This window comes from Dioscorea cayenensis, chromosome 9 (genome assembly GCF_009730915.1).
Source record: "Dioscorea cayenensis subsp. rotundata cultivar TDr96_F1 chromosome 9, TDr96_F1_v2_PseudoChromosome.rev07_lg8_w22 25.fasta, whole genome shotgun sequence".
Taxonomy (NCBI): Eukaryota; Viridiplantae; Streptophyta; class Magnoliopsida; order Dioscoreales; family Dioscoreaceae; genus Dioscorea; species Dioscorea cayenensis.
This window is the reverse complement of record NC_052479.1, coordinates 23,569,636-23,585,102: the sequence shown is the minus strand read 5'-3', so window position 1 is coordinate 23,585,102 and position 15,467 is coordinate 23,569,636. Positions and strand designations below refer to the sequence as shown.

Below are 15,467 nucleotides of genomic sequence, written 5' to 3'. Positions count from 1 at the left end.
GACACTAGAATCTGATCGCCAAAATTAGTGACAGGGATGGTAGAACGGTGATTGATAAACAACAAATCAATGAGATTCTTATTCACCATTTTTCCAATTTGTGGGTTAATGAGAATGACAGAAACTTTGATTACATCTTGAATGCTCTCCCTAATGATCTTCATTCCCTTTCCTCGGCTCAAGGTGAGTTTTTGACTTCTAGTATTTCTAAGGAGGAAATTTTCTCAACTCTTTTTTCTCTTTCTGAAGAAAAATCTCCCAGTCCATATGGGCTTAATGTTGAATTTTTCAAATTTTTCTAGGAGGATATAGGAGACCATTTAATGTTTGTTGTGTCCTATTTCTTTAAGAATATTGTGATGCATAAGTCATGGGCATAACCTGTATTGTGTTAATTCCCAAAAAAGAGCACCATAAATTTGCTTCTGATTTTTGCCTGATCTCTCTTTCTAATGTTTCTTATAAGACAACTACTATGATTCTGGACAATTGTCTTAAATTAGTTATTGCTTCTTTGATTGATAGAGAATAATGTGGCTTTATCCCTGGTGGCTCCCTTGTCGACAATATTTTAGCGGTGCATGAAATTTTTCATTCTATCAATCAAGACAAATATCCTCCCTCCCCCAACCTAGGATGATTGTAAAAGTTGACATTGAGAAAGCTTATGACACAGTTAATTGGAATGGTATTCTTGCCACGTTAGTTAAGATGAACTTTCCTCCTATTGGGAATTCCAATATTAAAGCCTGTGATAAGTGCTTGTGTGATATGAATGCGAAGCATTCTTTCCTTATCTTAAGCATTACCTTTCTTGGGTTTTTACACTAATATGTGTGTTTTTATGTTACTTTTATGTAGGTAGGGTTGTGAGGCCGATTATGAAGGAAAGAAGCCAATGTGGATCGTAATGCACCGATTTTGGAGAAAATCTTGCTAAGGTTCAAACGCGAAGATATAGGTCGGGTGTGAGATGCTAGAGTGTGTGCAAATCTCCTCGTATTTGAGTGAGCATAACCATTTGGAGGGGCACAAGGGCAATCATACTTAAGCATTCTGACTTATGCATATAGAACAAGATCTCCACCAACTTTTCCATCATCGATGAAGCAAAGCGATCCACGACGTGAATGTGTGCCCGTTTGCATTACCTCGATGAAAGTATGGATTCGGGAAGTATTTCAGGCCAGATATTGTAGCAGCAATGTTCATAGCCGGCCGAGAAAGCTGCAGAACAGAGAATCCACACGAGCTTGTGGAATTTTCACACGCCCGTGTGAAAAATCCACAGGGGCATCCACAGGGGCGTGTGGATCCCCGATTCCAGCCCTATTTGAAGCCGATTCAGCCCCGATTTCAACATTCTTTTCTCCATCTTTTCCCCAACTTGAGAGAGGGCTTTGGCTAGGGTTTTGAGAGGTTTTGGCTAGGATTTTGGAGAGGTTCTACGGCTCCGACATCGTCATCTCTTTAGAAGAAGGTTGGTAGGGGAGCTTCTGTCGATGCGTATCCTATACCGGACAAGGGGATCTTTGGACGATGAGTAGAGGACTTTCCACAAGACGATCAACACGACTATCGAGGGGGTTTTCTATGGATTCATTGCTTTTACATTCTATTTCTTTGATTGTACTTAGCTCCATGGAGAGCTAAACCCCTAGTGGGTACTTGGGTATTTGTGAACCCTAGGATGTATTCATTTCTTTGAATCTCTGTATTATGCTTCTAATTAATAGATGTTTATTGTAAGTTCCAACCTTGAATGCTTGATTGTGTGAATACTCCCCTAGAGTGACACTAGGGTTGAGAGTTCTTGTTGGTAACCTTGTGAGTGAGTGACACACCACGAGTGTTAGACAAAGCTAGGTTGGAGAGGGTTGAGAGGGTGAGTCGAGAGGTACAAGAGCGTCCCCTTTCCCCTCCGATGTGTTAGATTCTACCTCCGTTCCTCGAGTTCTTTGCGGCCACAATAGAGTGAATGGTCTAAGGGGTGATCTTCCGCTGGGGCTTAGTTGCGGGTGTAACGGAGTGAAGCACAGAAGTGATCTTAGTGTCTAGGGCTTAATTGTGGTTAGGGACCTTCCACCTAGACCCAAGAATTAGGTCTATAATTAGGAAGAGATTTATCACTTGGAATCCGTAGAACTTATTGCAATTCTATGCGAGTGTGAGGTTGAGAGGTTATTCAATCTCTCCTCTGGGACATGTATAGAGTTAGACATAGTTGACCTTAGATTTGGGACTATGTAATTAAGGATTTCCACGGCTCACTTGCATTGATTAGGAAGCATAATACAGGGTTCTTGCACTTGAAATGATTGTCCTAGGTGGAGCAATATCCGGGTACCCCATCTTTATCAATTGTCTTACCGTCTCCTTTACTTGTGCTCTCTTACTTGTTGTTTTTACTAATGAGAATTGAATCATTGTCACATATATAACTATTCATCTTTCACATAGCTAAGAAACAAATTAAGTGTTTTAATTCCCTACTCCCTGTGGATACGATACCTGCTCATCCGGAAGTATTACTTTGACAAACCCATGCACTTGCGGGATATACGCAAGAGGACCTTGTTAGCCTGCCTTAAATCCATAATTCCATTTTCTTTTTCTCTAGTTATTAATGGTTCCCCCTCTTATTGGTTCCCAACCTACTAGAAGAGTGAAACAGGGAGACAGTCTTTCTCCCTACCTCTTCATTTTAGTGGCCCAAAATTTAACTGCCATTCTTAATTATGATAAGAAGCTGAGCATGATACCTGGATTCTGTCCTAATATGAGAAATGATTTCAATCACCTAATGTATGTGGATGACCTTATCCTCATCACCAATGCCTCCAGAAATACTGCCAAAAATGTTAATCTCTATTTGAATATCTATGCTGATCTAACTGGACAAAAGTCTAATCAGTCCAAATCTGAAATTTACTTCCCTCATTGGTTCAACAAAAAAATTTCAAATCAGATTTTCTCAAATTCTAAATTTTTTAGCTGGCAAAATGGCTTTCAAATACCTTGGAACTATCATTTCTCAAAAAAAGTTAGCTAATATGTAGTTTAATTTCATGATTGATAAGATCAATGTTGTTGTGGCTAATTGGAGTATGGAAAATCTGTCTAAAGCTGCCAAAGCTAGTTCTTATTAATAGTGTTCTAATGGCCACACCCATTTACTATCTCTCTGTTTATCCTATTCCTGATTCTCTGTTAAATCACATGTCCAAGCTAGCTAGAAAATTCCTCTAGACTAATAGTGGCAATTGTAGAGGCATTCCTTTGGTTAATTGGAATTTGGTCACATTAAACAAAAGTTGGGGTGGGGGGGAGAAGGGGTGTTGGGTGTTGGGTGTTGGGTGTTCTTAACCTCCTTTTTGTAAAGCATTCCTTGATGGACAAGAATCTATTTAATTATCTTAAATTACAAGATTTAATTTGTGTTAATATCATCGTGTGGAAATATGGCATGCATAATTTTTGGACAAATCTTTCTCCTCCAAACTATTCGGTGTTTTTTAAAGGCTTATGCGTATCGGAAAATCTTTTAAAGCCTTATTTATAGATCGAATGTATTAATCTTAATGAGGTCACTATTCTTTATCATTCTTGGATTATTGAAATAATTATTGCTTTCAAACCAGTTTTTCAACATGGATTTGAATTTTGAAAATTTCTGCATTTACGATTTTCCGGAGAACAATGCCTAGAATCTTAGTGCTATCAATATATTGTTGGGCTCAAATTGGGAGTCTCCTATTGTTAGTCATGGGGTAATCACTCAAGACGATAATTCTCATTGGGTGTGGATACCCATCACTAATAGCAACAAAATCTCAGCTTCTATCTACAACTTTTTAAAATTGGTTTGAACTCCAGCAAGAAGGATGTATTGGTTCCAAGCAACAATAATGAATCCTAATCCACACAAGGAATGATTATTAGTCCAAGATGCATCACACAAAACCGAGATAGAAAATCTATGAAAAAGGGTTAGGAAAGGCCTCCCTGAGTGAAATTTACTTCTTCCTCTCATACTCCTTGGTTAGATTCATTGCCTATTAGAAAATATATTGAATATTTGCGACTTTGTTTCCAAACACAAATTCACATCTAGCTTTCCACAATGGCCAAGCATTGGAAGCCAAAAGAGCTTTAAAAGAGTTGCTACCAATTTTAGTTCTCTAGAATTTAGTTATCCAAGACCTTCCGCAAATTCACCAATGCCATCCAAATTAACACCATCATAAGCTTCCACCAAAGCCTAGCATTGACGACTCTCTTTGCAGTCCCAAATGATGTGCTTTGCGGTTTCACTATGGATTCCACAAAAGGGGCACATCAATTACGGACCAAGATTAAAATTATAAAAGAACTCAAATGTTGGAATGCAACCATGATACAACCTTGACATGAAAGTTTTCACACGTGGGGCAACATGAATTCTCCACGGAATGTGCCAGCGTTCCCAAATAGAAGAGTGAGAAAGATTTTTGTGATTAAAGAAGTTATAAACCACATTAACAATTTTTGCAGAAGGAGAATTATGAAACCAAATCCTTTGATTAGAACAAGAGTCATCAAAAACCATTTTTGAAAGTCTGCTTCAATCAAGGTGACAGCTTAAACAACCAGACAAAAGGCCAAGATCTAGTTTGTTATCTTGAATGAAGTCTGACACATTCAACTCTTCAATAGGAAAATCCATGTTTAAGAAAGTGGGTTTAGTAGATGAAGGAGTTTCAAAACACCAAGGATCAGTGAGAAAGCAACTAGAATCAAGATTATAAACATTAATCCATAAATTTGGCTTAACTTTCTCTGCGAAAACCTCTATAAAACCAGGAAACATTTTTGAGATTAGGACTAGCCCACAAATTCAATATACCATATTTCAAATTTGAGATATGCACCCAGTGTTTGTCTTCAATATTGAGAGCAACCAAGATATTCTTAATCATTAAAGTAATTTGCACAATCCTTGAATTTCCTAATACCCATAAGCCCCTCAAGTTTAGTAAGAGTAGCAGTGCTCCAACCCATGGAGTGGAAGCCACTACCATTCCTATCCTTACCCCAAAATAATTCCAGAGCAAGCTTGGATATCATGTCTAAGATAGATTCAAGAAAAAGGTAACAAGTAATGAGATATCTAAGAATAGAAAGAAGGGAATTATTAATCAAAAAAACTTTCCAAAAAAAGAGATAGCAGAATGGTTCCAAGAATTAATGCAACTAGAAGCTCTATCAACAAGGTAATGGCATTCTCTAATAGACAATCCCTTAGGAGGCACTTAGACACCTAGTTACTTGAAAGGAAAAGATCCCAACTAAATATCCAGAATGTCTCTAATAGCAGAAGTAATTTTTTTATTACACAAGGAGGCAAATAGAGAGAGGATTTGGCTAAATTTCTCTATTGATTAGTGAGACTCTTGTAAGTATCCAAACACAATTTATAGTTATTAGCATCATATTTGGTGGCCTTAGTGATGATGATAAGGTTATCAGCAAACATAAGATGATTAAAGTTCTTACTGAGCCCCTGATCAAAACTAGGAACCATGCTTACACTCATAGCATGATTCAAAATAGCACTCAAATTTTGCGAGACTAAAAAAAAGAGATAAGGTGAGATGGAGTCACCTTACCACACACCCCAAAAATTTCTAACAAAATTAGTAGGCTTACCATTGTTCAAAATGGAAAGCTAGGAGATTTGATATAGGCACCAATCCAAGAAATCCAAGCTTCTGGGAAATTGATCTTCTTAAGGGTGGCAAGAATAGCTTCCCACTCCAAAGCATCATAAGCTTTCTCAATATCGACTTTTATTAACATCCTAGGAGGGTGATGGGTATTAGTCTCTAAAGAATGCACAATCTCTTAGGCAACCAGAATATTATAAAAGATAGATCTACCAGCTAAAAAATAATTTTGATCATCGCCAATCAGTTTGTAAATCACTTGTTTGAGCTGGTTAGAAAGAATTTTGCAGATAAGCCTGTAACAAACATTGCACAAAGAGATAGGACGGAAATCAGTAACACAATTTGCGCAATCCTTCTTTGGAATTAAAATAGTAAAGGTTTTACCCCAAGAGCTGGGTAAAACAGCATTCAGGAAAAATCTTTGACAGCTCTAAACAAAAATATCCTTCACAATATCCCAATAAAAAAGATAGAACTCAACATTAAGACCATTTGGCTAAGGGCTTTTGCCCTTTGACATTGATTTAAGAGTAACAAAGATTTCATTCAAAGTAGCTGGTCTAACAAGTAGAGCTCTATCATCATCATTAAGCGTAGGTAAATCATTAGGAAAAGAATTAACAAGATCAGAAATACTGTCTTTGGAGGCCCACATATTAGCATAAAAATCAGTAAAGCATTTACCAATACTGTCATGCTCAGAAACAATACTACCAAAATTATCCATAACTATAGAAATTTTATTTTTTATGATTTCTAATGCTAGCATGATTATGGAAACAACTAGTGTTAAAATCACCATTGTTAATCCACATCATCTTAGCCCTTTGAGTCCAACGAATGGAGTAGTATGTTTGTTGTAATGACCGCTAAGAGCAACATTGACAAAATCTAAAGGGATAGAAGAAGCTTTAAGCGCCTCTATGATAAATGCCTAAATTTATGTATTTTATATATATTTGTTGTGCATTATTTGTGTATTTTCTTGATTAATCGATGCCCTTTTCTTCTTTAATTGGTATCTTTTATGTTACAGGCATAAAAGAAGCCTAGGTAAGCTCAACAACGTGATTCAAGAAGAAATCTACACCAAAAAAAATGATTTAGAGCCCTAGTACTACAGTAACACTGTAGCGACTTGTAGCATGAAGCCTCGAAGAAAAATTCTAAGTCCAGAATTCCTCACGGGCAACCTTACGACCATGAAGAAGACCACAAGCCGATTGAAGAAGTAGTTTATTGTAACAGTCATTGTAGCAACTTACAGGAAAATTGGCCGAATGATTGAGGACCTCACGGCCCATGTGTTAACCGTAAACCAGACCGCAAGCCACCCGAGATAAGTTTTTAAAGGAGTTTTAGGGCATCTTTTGAGGGGAGAGGAAGGGCTTTGTCGGAGCTCATGACCACCATTCTTGATAGGAGGTAGAAGAAGGTAAGAGAGGGCATCTCTGAGGTGAAAATCGACAGGGAGTGCGTGATTCGGCAAGATCTATTCCTAGGGCACATTTTTTGAAGGTTGAAGACAACAAAGGAAGCCACCACTTGGGTAGTGTCCGTAGAAGCCTTTTTACAGGGAATCCCAAGCGTCATTCGGCCTCTTACCTTTGAGGTAGTTGATGTTGCTTTATTTAGTTGTTTTCATGGATTTTATCTTGTATGGTGATGGTATGAACAACTAAACCCCAAGATCACCAGATGTAGGTGAACCTTGGCGGTAAACTTGTGTAGATTGGATGCTATGACTTGTTTTGTTGCATTTGGTATGTTTGTGATCCATGCTTGGTGTACTTTAAGGTATTAGTATGCATGAGAACTCTGTGCATCAATATCTTGGTTATACTAGGTTGCGTGGCCATTGCCTTTATATTAGACATGCCTAGCTTGGAAGGGATACATGTACAAATACGCTGTGATCTTTGGGTATATTGTACGCATCCAACATTAGGGTTGTACCTAGTTTGTGTTTCAACCCTAATTTGATAAGTCCCATTCCCTCATTGCAATCGTAGGAGAATTTGTTTGGATGAAATTCCATATCAATACTCATATCGGATTAGGGGTCAATTGTCGTGACCATTGGGGTGACCTATCTTAAGATCCTCTCGGTCCAGAGCACCATTTACATGATAGTTGTAGCATCCTTCAAACTTTCGTAGCCCTAAGGGGACCCTCATCCATGACCGCTTCACCTTCTTGATTCCTACCTATGATTTGCCTTCACTGAAGACATCTAAGTAGAGTTTTTATTATTGCTTTGTGGTTTCAACACATCACTCAAATTTATATGTTAACCAACACGCGAAGAGGAAGTAAGAGTTGCTTCTCTAGCCCTGGGAATACAACCCCTCATGATCGCGCAAGGGGTATTATTTGATAACCCGTGCATTTGTGGGATCGAACAACCAAGTTGTTGGCACCGTTGCTGAGGATCCATGAGGAATACTCAGAAAACTTAGAGCTTGTTGATTTGACCATTGTTTCGTTTATTTTTTTATCTTGTTTTTATTTATTATTTGTGTACATATATCTTAATTTTCTTATTTATATTTCTTTTTTTTTACACTCTTTTCAATTTGAAGTGTTGGTCTTAAATATTGTGCAAGGTACCCATCTTATGACACGTCAAAGTCAAGCAAACTAAGTAGAGCCCGACAACGAGATTGAGAGGACATTGCAGCAAAGGTTAAGGGAAGGGGTTGAGAGTTCAAGACAACAACAAATTCAGATTGAATGTAGTGAACCTTTAGTTAAGTTAGAGCGTATAAGAATTTTATCCAATTATGAAAGGCCACAGTTTACTGGTGAAGAGTTCAGTGTACAAGCACTGATAGTGTAGCACATAATTTTGAGATTAAAGCAAGCACAATTGGGATGGTTTAGAATTAGTGCAATTTGATGGTCTGGTCGATGAAGACCCACATGCTCATCTATCCCGTTTCCTTCAAATCTACTCGACCTTTAAGATCAATTCAGTTTCTGATGACACAATTAGACAAAGATTATTCTTATTTAGTCTAAGAGGGGCAGCTTATAGATGGCTTACTTCCTTGGCTCCCTGATCGATTACCGCATGGAAGGAAAAGGTGGAGGAATTCCTTGCTAGATACTTTCCACCAAGCAAGGTGGCCAGACTGAGACAAGAGATTTCTTGATCAAGCAAGGTGATTTCTGAAATACTTTTTAAAGCACATGAAAGGTTCAAAGACCTATTGAGGAAATTCCCTCACCATAGTTTCTTTTCTTAGATGAGGGTACATTGTGTAATGGTTTGAACTATCAGTCTTGTCAGCTCCTTGATGCTGCAGCAAGGGATTCCTTGATCAATAAATACCCTAAAGATATCGAGAACTCATTAAAGATATGGTGAATAATGAATGTTATTGGAGCACACAACAAAAAGCACCAAGGGCAGCAGGTATTTATGAAGTGAAAGATAACACCGAATTGGCTGCAAAGGTTGAAGCATTAACAAAGTGATTTGATCAGTTCATGTTGGGTTCAAGCTCAAATTATGGAGTGATTTTGGCTTGTGAAACATGTTATGACAGACATGCAATGACACAATGCCCCATCCTTCTAATTGCTTCGACACTAGTAGAGACGGTAGACTATGTTAGTGGAGGACCAAGAGGGGGGAAATGGTAATACCTATAACATGGGTGGAGGAACCACCCAAATTTTTCTTGGAATCAAAGGTGACCAAACAGAGACCTCCACCACCTCAAGGAAATCAGTATCAAGCACCTCCGCCACAAGAGAGAATGTACACCAGTGAAGATGTTCTAGTCAAGTTCATGATCGACACAGAAAGCAAAGTTTATAGGTTTAAACACTTGGCTTGATGAGTTTGGCATAGTGTTGAGAAATATCCAAGCTTCCATTCAATCTCTTGAAACCCAAGTCAGATAACTTGCTAAGGCTAACTCTGAATGCCCCTCGGGTAGTTTACCAAGCAATATTGAAAATAACCTGAGGGAACACTTGAAAGCTGTTACTTTGAAGAATGGGAAGTAATTGGAGGCAAGGGCTAAGGAGGGCCCAAGTGCCACAAACAAAAGGGTAACCATTCAGGAAGACCCTAGCCCAACTTAAAATGTCAGTAAAAAGAGTGGGACAAAACAAGATGAAACTTGTCCCTAGTCTCTAACTTCAAGGGTTCCTGAATACAAGCCTTAAGTTCCATACCCGTTAAGGCTTAAGCAAGACAAGGAAGATGCTTAGTTCAAGAAATTTTTTAACATCTTCAAACAACTTCACATAAACATTCCTCTTGTCCAAGCCCTTTCACAAATTCCCAACTATGCGAAGTTCATAAAAGATCTCCTCACCAACAAGAGGAAATTAGAAGACTTGGAAATAGTGATTCTTTTTGGAAATTGCTCAGTAGTGATTCAGAAGAAATTGCCGAAAAAACTTACTGATCCCAGCAGTTTTATCATTCTTTGTGTGATTGGAGAAGGAATGCAAAGGAATTCTCTAGCAGACTTAGGGGCTAGTATAAATGTCATACCCTATAATTTGTTCTTGAAGCTAGGGTTAGAAGATTTAAGGCCCACAAGGATTACCCTACAGTTAGCAGATCATTCAGTGAGAAAGCCCGGAGGAGTAGTTGAAGATGTGCTTATGAAAAGTAGGCAAACTCATTATCCCAGTGGACTTCTTGATCCTTGATGTGGGCGACGATGTCGAAGTCCCTTTGATCCTCGGGCCCCCATTCCTCAACACTTTAGGTGCTTTGATTAATGTTAAGGAAGGAAAGATGGCGTTGAGAGTAGGGGAAGAACAAGTGGTCTTCACTCTTCTATAGGCCATGCAACATACACTAGATCATGATGACACTTTATATTTCACTGATGAGATTGATTTGATTATTTCTAATTGTGTGCAGGAGGTCCTGGCAATAAACCCTTTGGATGAGTACTTGGAAGAGATATAAGTCAAGGAAGTAGAAAAAAAAATCTCCACCTCTCCACCGATACAACAAGTGAACCAAGTGGAGATTGATTCATCATCTTGTGGCAAGAAAAAGAAAACTTTGAAGAAAATGTGGAAGAAAACAAATGAAAGATTAAATAATAGTATGGATGTCACCATGTTACCACCTCGAGTGGTAGACCGGTTATATTTTGATAACCAGGGTAAGTTTCTTATTTTTTTCATGCCTTTCAATGAACTTCCCGTGTGGTAACACATCCCAAGTCGGAGGTAACTCTCCTCCATTTGTCCCACCATGAAAGGTAAGAGAAGGTACGTTGAGCTAAATGACATTAAACAAGCACTCATTGGGAAGCAACCCAAGCTTTTAAATTCGTTGCACTCTTGCTTTTCATATTCTTTGTGTCGTTTAGTTAGTAAGTTGTTCATTGGAGTTGTTGAGTTGTTGTAGTTCTTTTCAAAACATTTTCTTAACTCTTTTGTTCATGTTATTACATGCATTTGTGAATTCTTTGAGCTATTGTTTGCCTTGGTGCATCAAAGTTAGATTCTTGATTGTTTATGTTATGAAAGCGGCTTTGATTTGCTCATTTTTAGGGTTGCTAGGAAGATCATTTTGTGAAATCTGGAAAATGCCATTTATTCACCATGAATGGACCTGCAAGAAATTCAGAGCCTCCATGTGGGTGCAAGCAAGGCCGCAAGCTTAGCTGTAGCCATGCGGGCGCAAGCTTGGCCGCATTGAATTCATAGAAGCCATGTGGGTGCAAGCTTGCCCGCATGGCTTAGGTTTTCTCTTTAAGGGGTTGCCACCTTTTCATTCTCACTATTCACACTTCTTCCCCTTGTTTCTCCTCCATCTCTCCACCATTTCTTTCATTATTGTTGCTTTAAAACACTCTCCTCCTCCTAGCAACTGATTTTGTGAAAGGATTTCAAAGTTTTATCACTCTTTTGGCAGTTTTCTCACTTAATCTTCTCCATCAACCCTAGCCAAAGGGATGCCAACAAAGCATGTGGTTTCAAAATGAGTAAGGAAGAACACTACACCCCCCATCAGTAAACCACGATTCACGAATGAAGACCACAAGATAAGATTCATATTATTGTCTCGAAAAGGGTTTGGCACCATTCAAAATATTAATTGGGACATGTTACAAATTTTTGTTTTGGATGGTGTCATCTTGGAGCACATATTTCATGACATTTGGGATAGAGTTTTTTCCATCGAAGAACCCACTTGTAAAGAGCTCACCTAGGAGGTGTTGAGCACGATCGTGGTTGCCAAACATTCTCCCTTCACCCACCAAGAAAGTTCCATCTCCTTCTGCATTTGGAAAGAAACATAAGATCTCTCAAGACCAATTAGGTGTGCTTTTAGGACTTTATACGGAGGCATTCAAATAGACACCCGAGTTTAAGAACTTTCCATAAGACATTATGTATCCCATTTCAAATGACTCTTATTAGATATCCATTACTACCACGAGGAGGAGGAAGGCATCTTAAATGTCAAACCCCTCTCACCGTTACATCCATGCCTTATTGACTAAAGGAATCGAGTGTCAACTTTATTCAAAAAAAGCAGCACATGCTCTGATCTTTTGATGCTTTACAGTATTTTCATGTGCTACTCCCACATATGGGACACCTCTTTTACCAATCTCCTTGCTCATTAAGGATAGTTTGTCAGCCTTGGGGTCCCTTTTCACTGGACCTTATATCACACGCTTGATTAGAGGCATGGGATTGATTGAGCACACCCATGGCATAAAGATTGTGGATGCCATTTCCCCACTTGGGATGTAGACTCTAGCTTTCATTGTGATAGTTAAGAGACGGGGAATACTTACCGCCTTGTACGGCGTCATAGGATGAGTGCACAAGACCTTGGGGTCCTCAAATGAGACAAAAACAGATTCGAAGTTAGACTCTGAGCCTAAGGAGATTCGACCATCATTTGAGGCTAGTTTTGAGGAGTTTCGTACTGAGGTCCACCACTAGTTACAGGTTCTTGAGAGGGGGCAGAGGAAGATCATTGCAACACAGCACCACATTGAGCATGACATAGTCAAGATCCTAGCTTTTATTCATGGTTCATCATCATTTGTTGGCACCACCTCTGCCGCCACCACATGTATGGGACCATCACTTTCACCAGACTCTTAGGCTTGCAGAATGCTTGAGCATCTGTCTACTTGTGTTGTCATGCTCTTGTAGTTTTTTGTCATACTTTGGGTTGTTTCTTTTTTATCTTGTACTCTTCCATTAGTAAGGGTTCAGTCCCTACTAAACTTTACCTATGTTGGTTTAGTTTTCACGCTTCTTCCCATTTATGAATTCTTGAGTTGTGATCAGCTTCTTGTTGTTTTTTAGGATTATCATCAATGGAGTTTCACTCTCTTCAACTTTCATGTTAGAACTTACCCCATGTCCATGCCCATCTAGCACATCTCTCATCGACTAATTGGGGAAGTTTCTTTACTCCAACTCTTTATTTTTATTGAATATCTTTCACCATGTTCTGCTGACTTATGCACATTGAAGACAATGTACAACTTTAGGTGTGGGGATGGAGTATCTTATTCTTTTGCATGCTTGAATTACCTATGATAGCTATGATTATAAAAACTTCCTAGCTTGAAAGAATGATAGATGGGAATTGTATTTCTTTTTTGTGCTTGAATGAAGTCCAGTTTTATCTCTAGTGCACCTCCATGCTCTATCACAAAAACTTCCACCTTTTACAGTCCAACCAACCCATCACTTTGATTTTGGCATTAGTTTGTTAAATTCTACTTTCAGTAGTCTTTTAAGAACTTTTGGTTCTTTTATTATTGCTTTAGCCCTAAGTGAAGTTTTTAGTAGGTAGTAAACTAGGTGACATAAGATAAAATGTATATATTTACACTTGAAAAAAAAAAGAGAAAGAAAATAAAAGAGAAGGGAGTCTATGTTAGTATTCCCCTGTTAGTGAAGCATAAATGAATACATGTACATCTGTAATCGAGTAAGTTAGGTGGCTCTTGTGCCTGATCAGCATGTACATCTTTCAGAAAGATTTGGTGTAGTCTACGTTAGGTGGCCTAAGAAAAAGACAGAAAGGAAAATTGACCTATTAATCTCATGGAACATGTTTTCACTTTCACTTGAGAGCTAAAGTTTTGTTAATCAAAACAACCTTTCTAGTCAAGAGATATGTAGGAGATATGTCGGAATAGAAAGGACGGGAATTATTAATCAAAACATCCTTTCCAGCTAAAGAGATAGCAGAATGGTTCCAAGAATTAATGCAACTAGAAGCTCTATCAACAAGGTAATCGAATTGGTTAATAGACAATGCCTTAGGAGACACCTAGACACCCAGATACTAGAAAGGAAAAGATCCCAACTGAATATCCAAAATATCTGTAATAGTAGAATCAATTTTTTTATTACACCAGAAAGGCTAATGGAGAGAGGATTTGGCTAAATTGCTATGTTGACCAGTAAGGCTCTTGTAAATATCCAAACACAAGATGATTAAAGTTATTACCGAGCCACTAATCAAAACCCGGAACCATGTTTACACTCAAAGCATGATTTCAAGATAGCACTAAAATTTTGCGAGACAAACAAAGAGATAAGGTGAGATGGAGTCGCTTTCCTCACACACCAAAAACTTCTAACCCAATTAGTACACTTATCATTGACCAAAAAGGAAAAGCTAGGAGATTTGATACAACACCAATCTAAGAAATCCAAGCTTATGGGAAATTCATCTTTGTAAGGGTAGCAAGAATAGCTTCCCACTCCAAATCATCATATGCTTTCTTAATAGTGACTTTTATTGACATCCTAGCAGGATGATGGGTATCAGTTTCTAGAGAATACACAATCTATTGAGCAGCCAAAATAGTATCAATAGTAGATCAACCAACTAAAAAACCATTTTGCTCATGGCCAATCAGTTTGTAAATCACTTGTTTGAGCTGGTTAGAAATAATTTTGGAAATAAGCTTGTAACAGACATTACACAAAGGTTAGGATGGAAATCAGTAACACAATTTGCACAATCCTTCTCCAGAATTAAAACAATAAAGGTTTAACACCAATAGCTAGGTAAAATAGCATTCAGGACAAATCTTTGATGGCTCTAAAAAAAAATCCTCCACAATATCCCAATAAAAGAGATAGAACTCAACATTAAGACCATTTGGCCCAGGGCTTTTACCCTTTTCCATTGTTTTAAGAGTAACAAAAATTTTATTCAAAGTAACTAGTCTAACAAGTAGAGCTCTATCATCATCATTAAGCGTAGGTAAACCATTAGGAAGAGCATTAACAAGATCAACAATATTGCCTTTGGAGGCCCACAGATTAGCATAGAAATCAATAAAGCATTTACCAATACTGTTATGATCAGAAACAATACTACCAAAATTATCCATAACTACAGAAATTTTATGTTTATGATTTCTAATGCTAGCATGATTATGGGAAAAACTAGTGTTAAAATCACCATTGTTAATCCACATCATCTTAGCCCTTTGAGCCCAATGAATGGAGTTTTGCTTAAAGAGAGCAGTATGTTTGTTGTAAAGGCCGTTAAGAGCAACACTGGCAAAATCTAAAGGTTTAGAAGAAGCTTCAAGCGCCTCTATGATAAATGCCGAAATGTATCTATTTTATACGTATTTGTTGTGCATTATTTGTGCATTTTCTTGATGAATCGATGCCCTTTTATGGTTTAATTAGTTTCTTTCGTGTTACAGGCATAAAAGAAGCCTAGGTAAGCTCGGCAATGTGATTTAAGAAGAAATCGACATCAAAAATAGTGTT

General features: G+C 38.1%; 1 non-coding gene across 1 annotated transcript; it reads right to left on the bottom strand.

Annotated features, from left to right (window-relative positions):
- Window positions 1-8,839: 8,839 nt before the first annotated feature.
- Window positions 8,840-8,946, bottom strand: LOC120269774. The gene has a single exon (XR_005539410.1). It is a non-coding gene; the product is annotated as a small nucleolar RNA R71 (small nucleolar RNA).
- Between the last annotated feature and the right edge of the window lie 6,521 nt (window positions 8,947-15,467).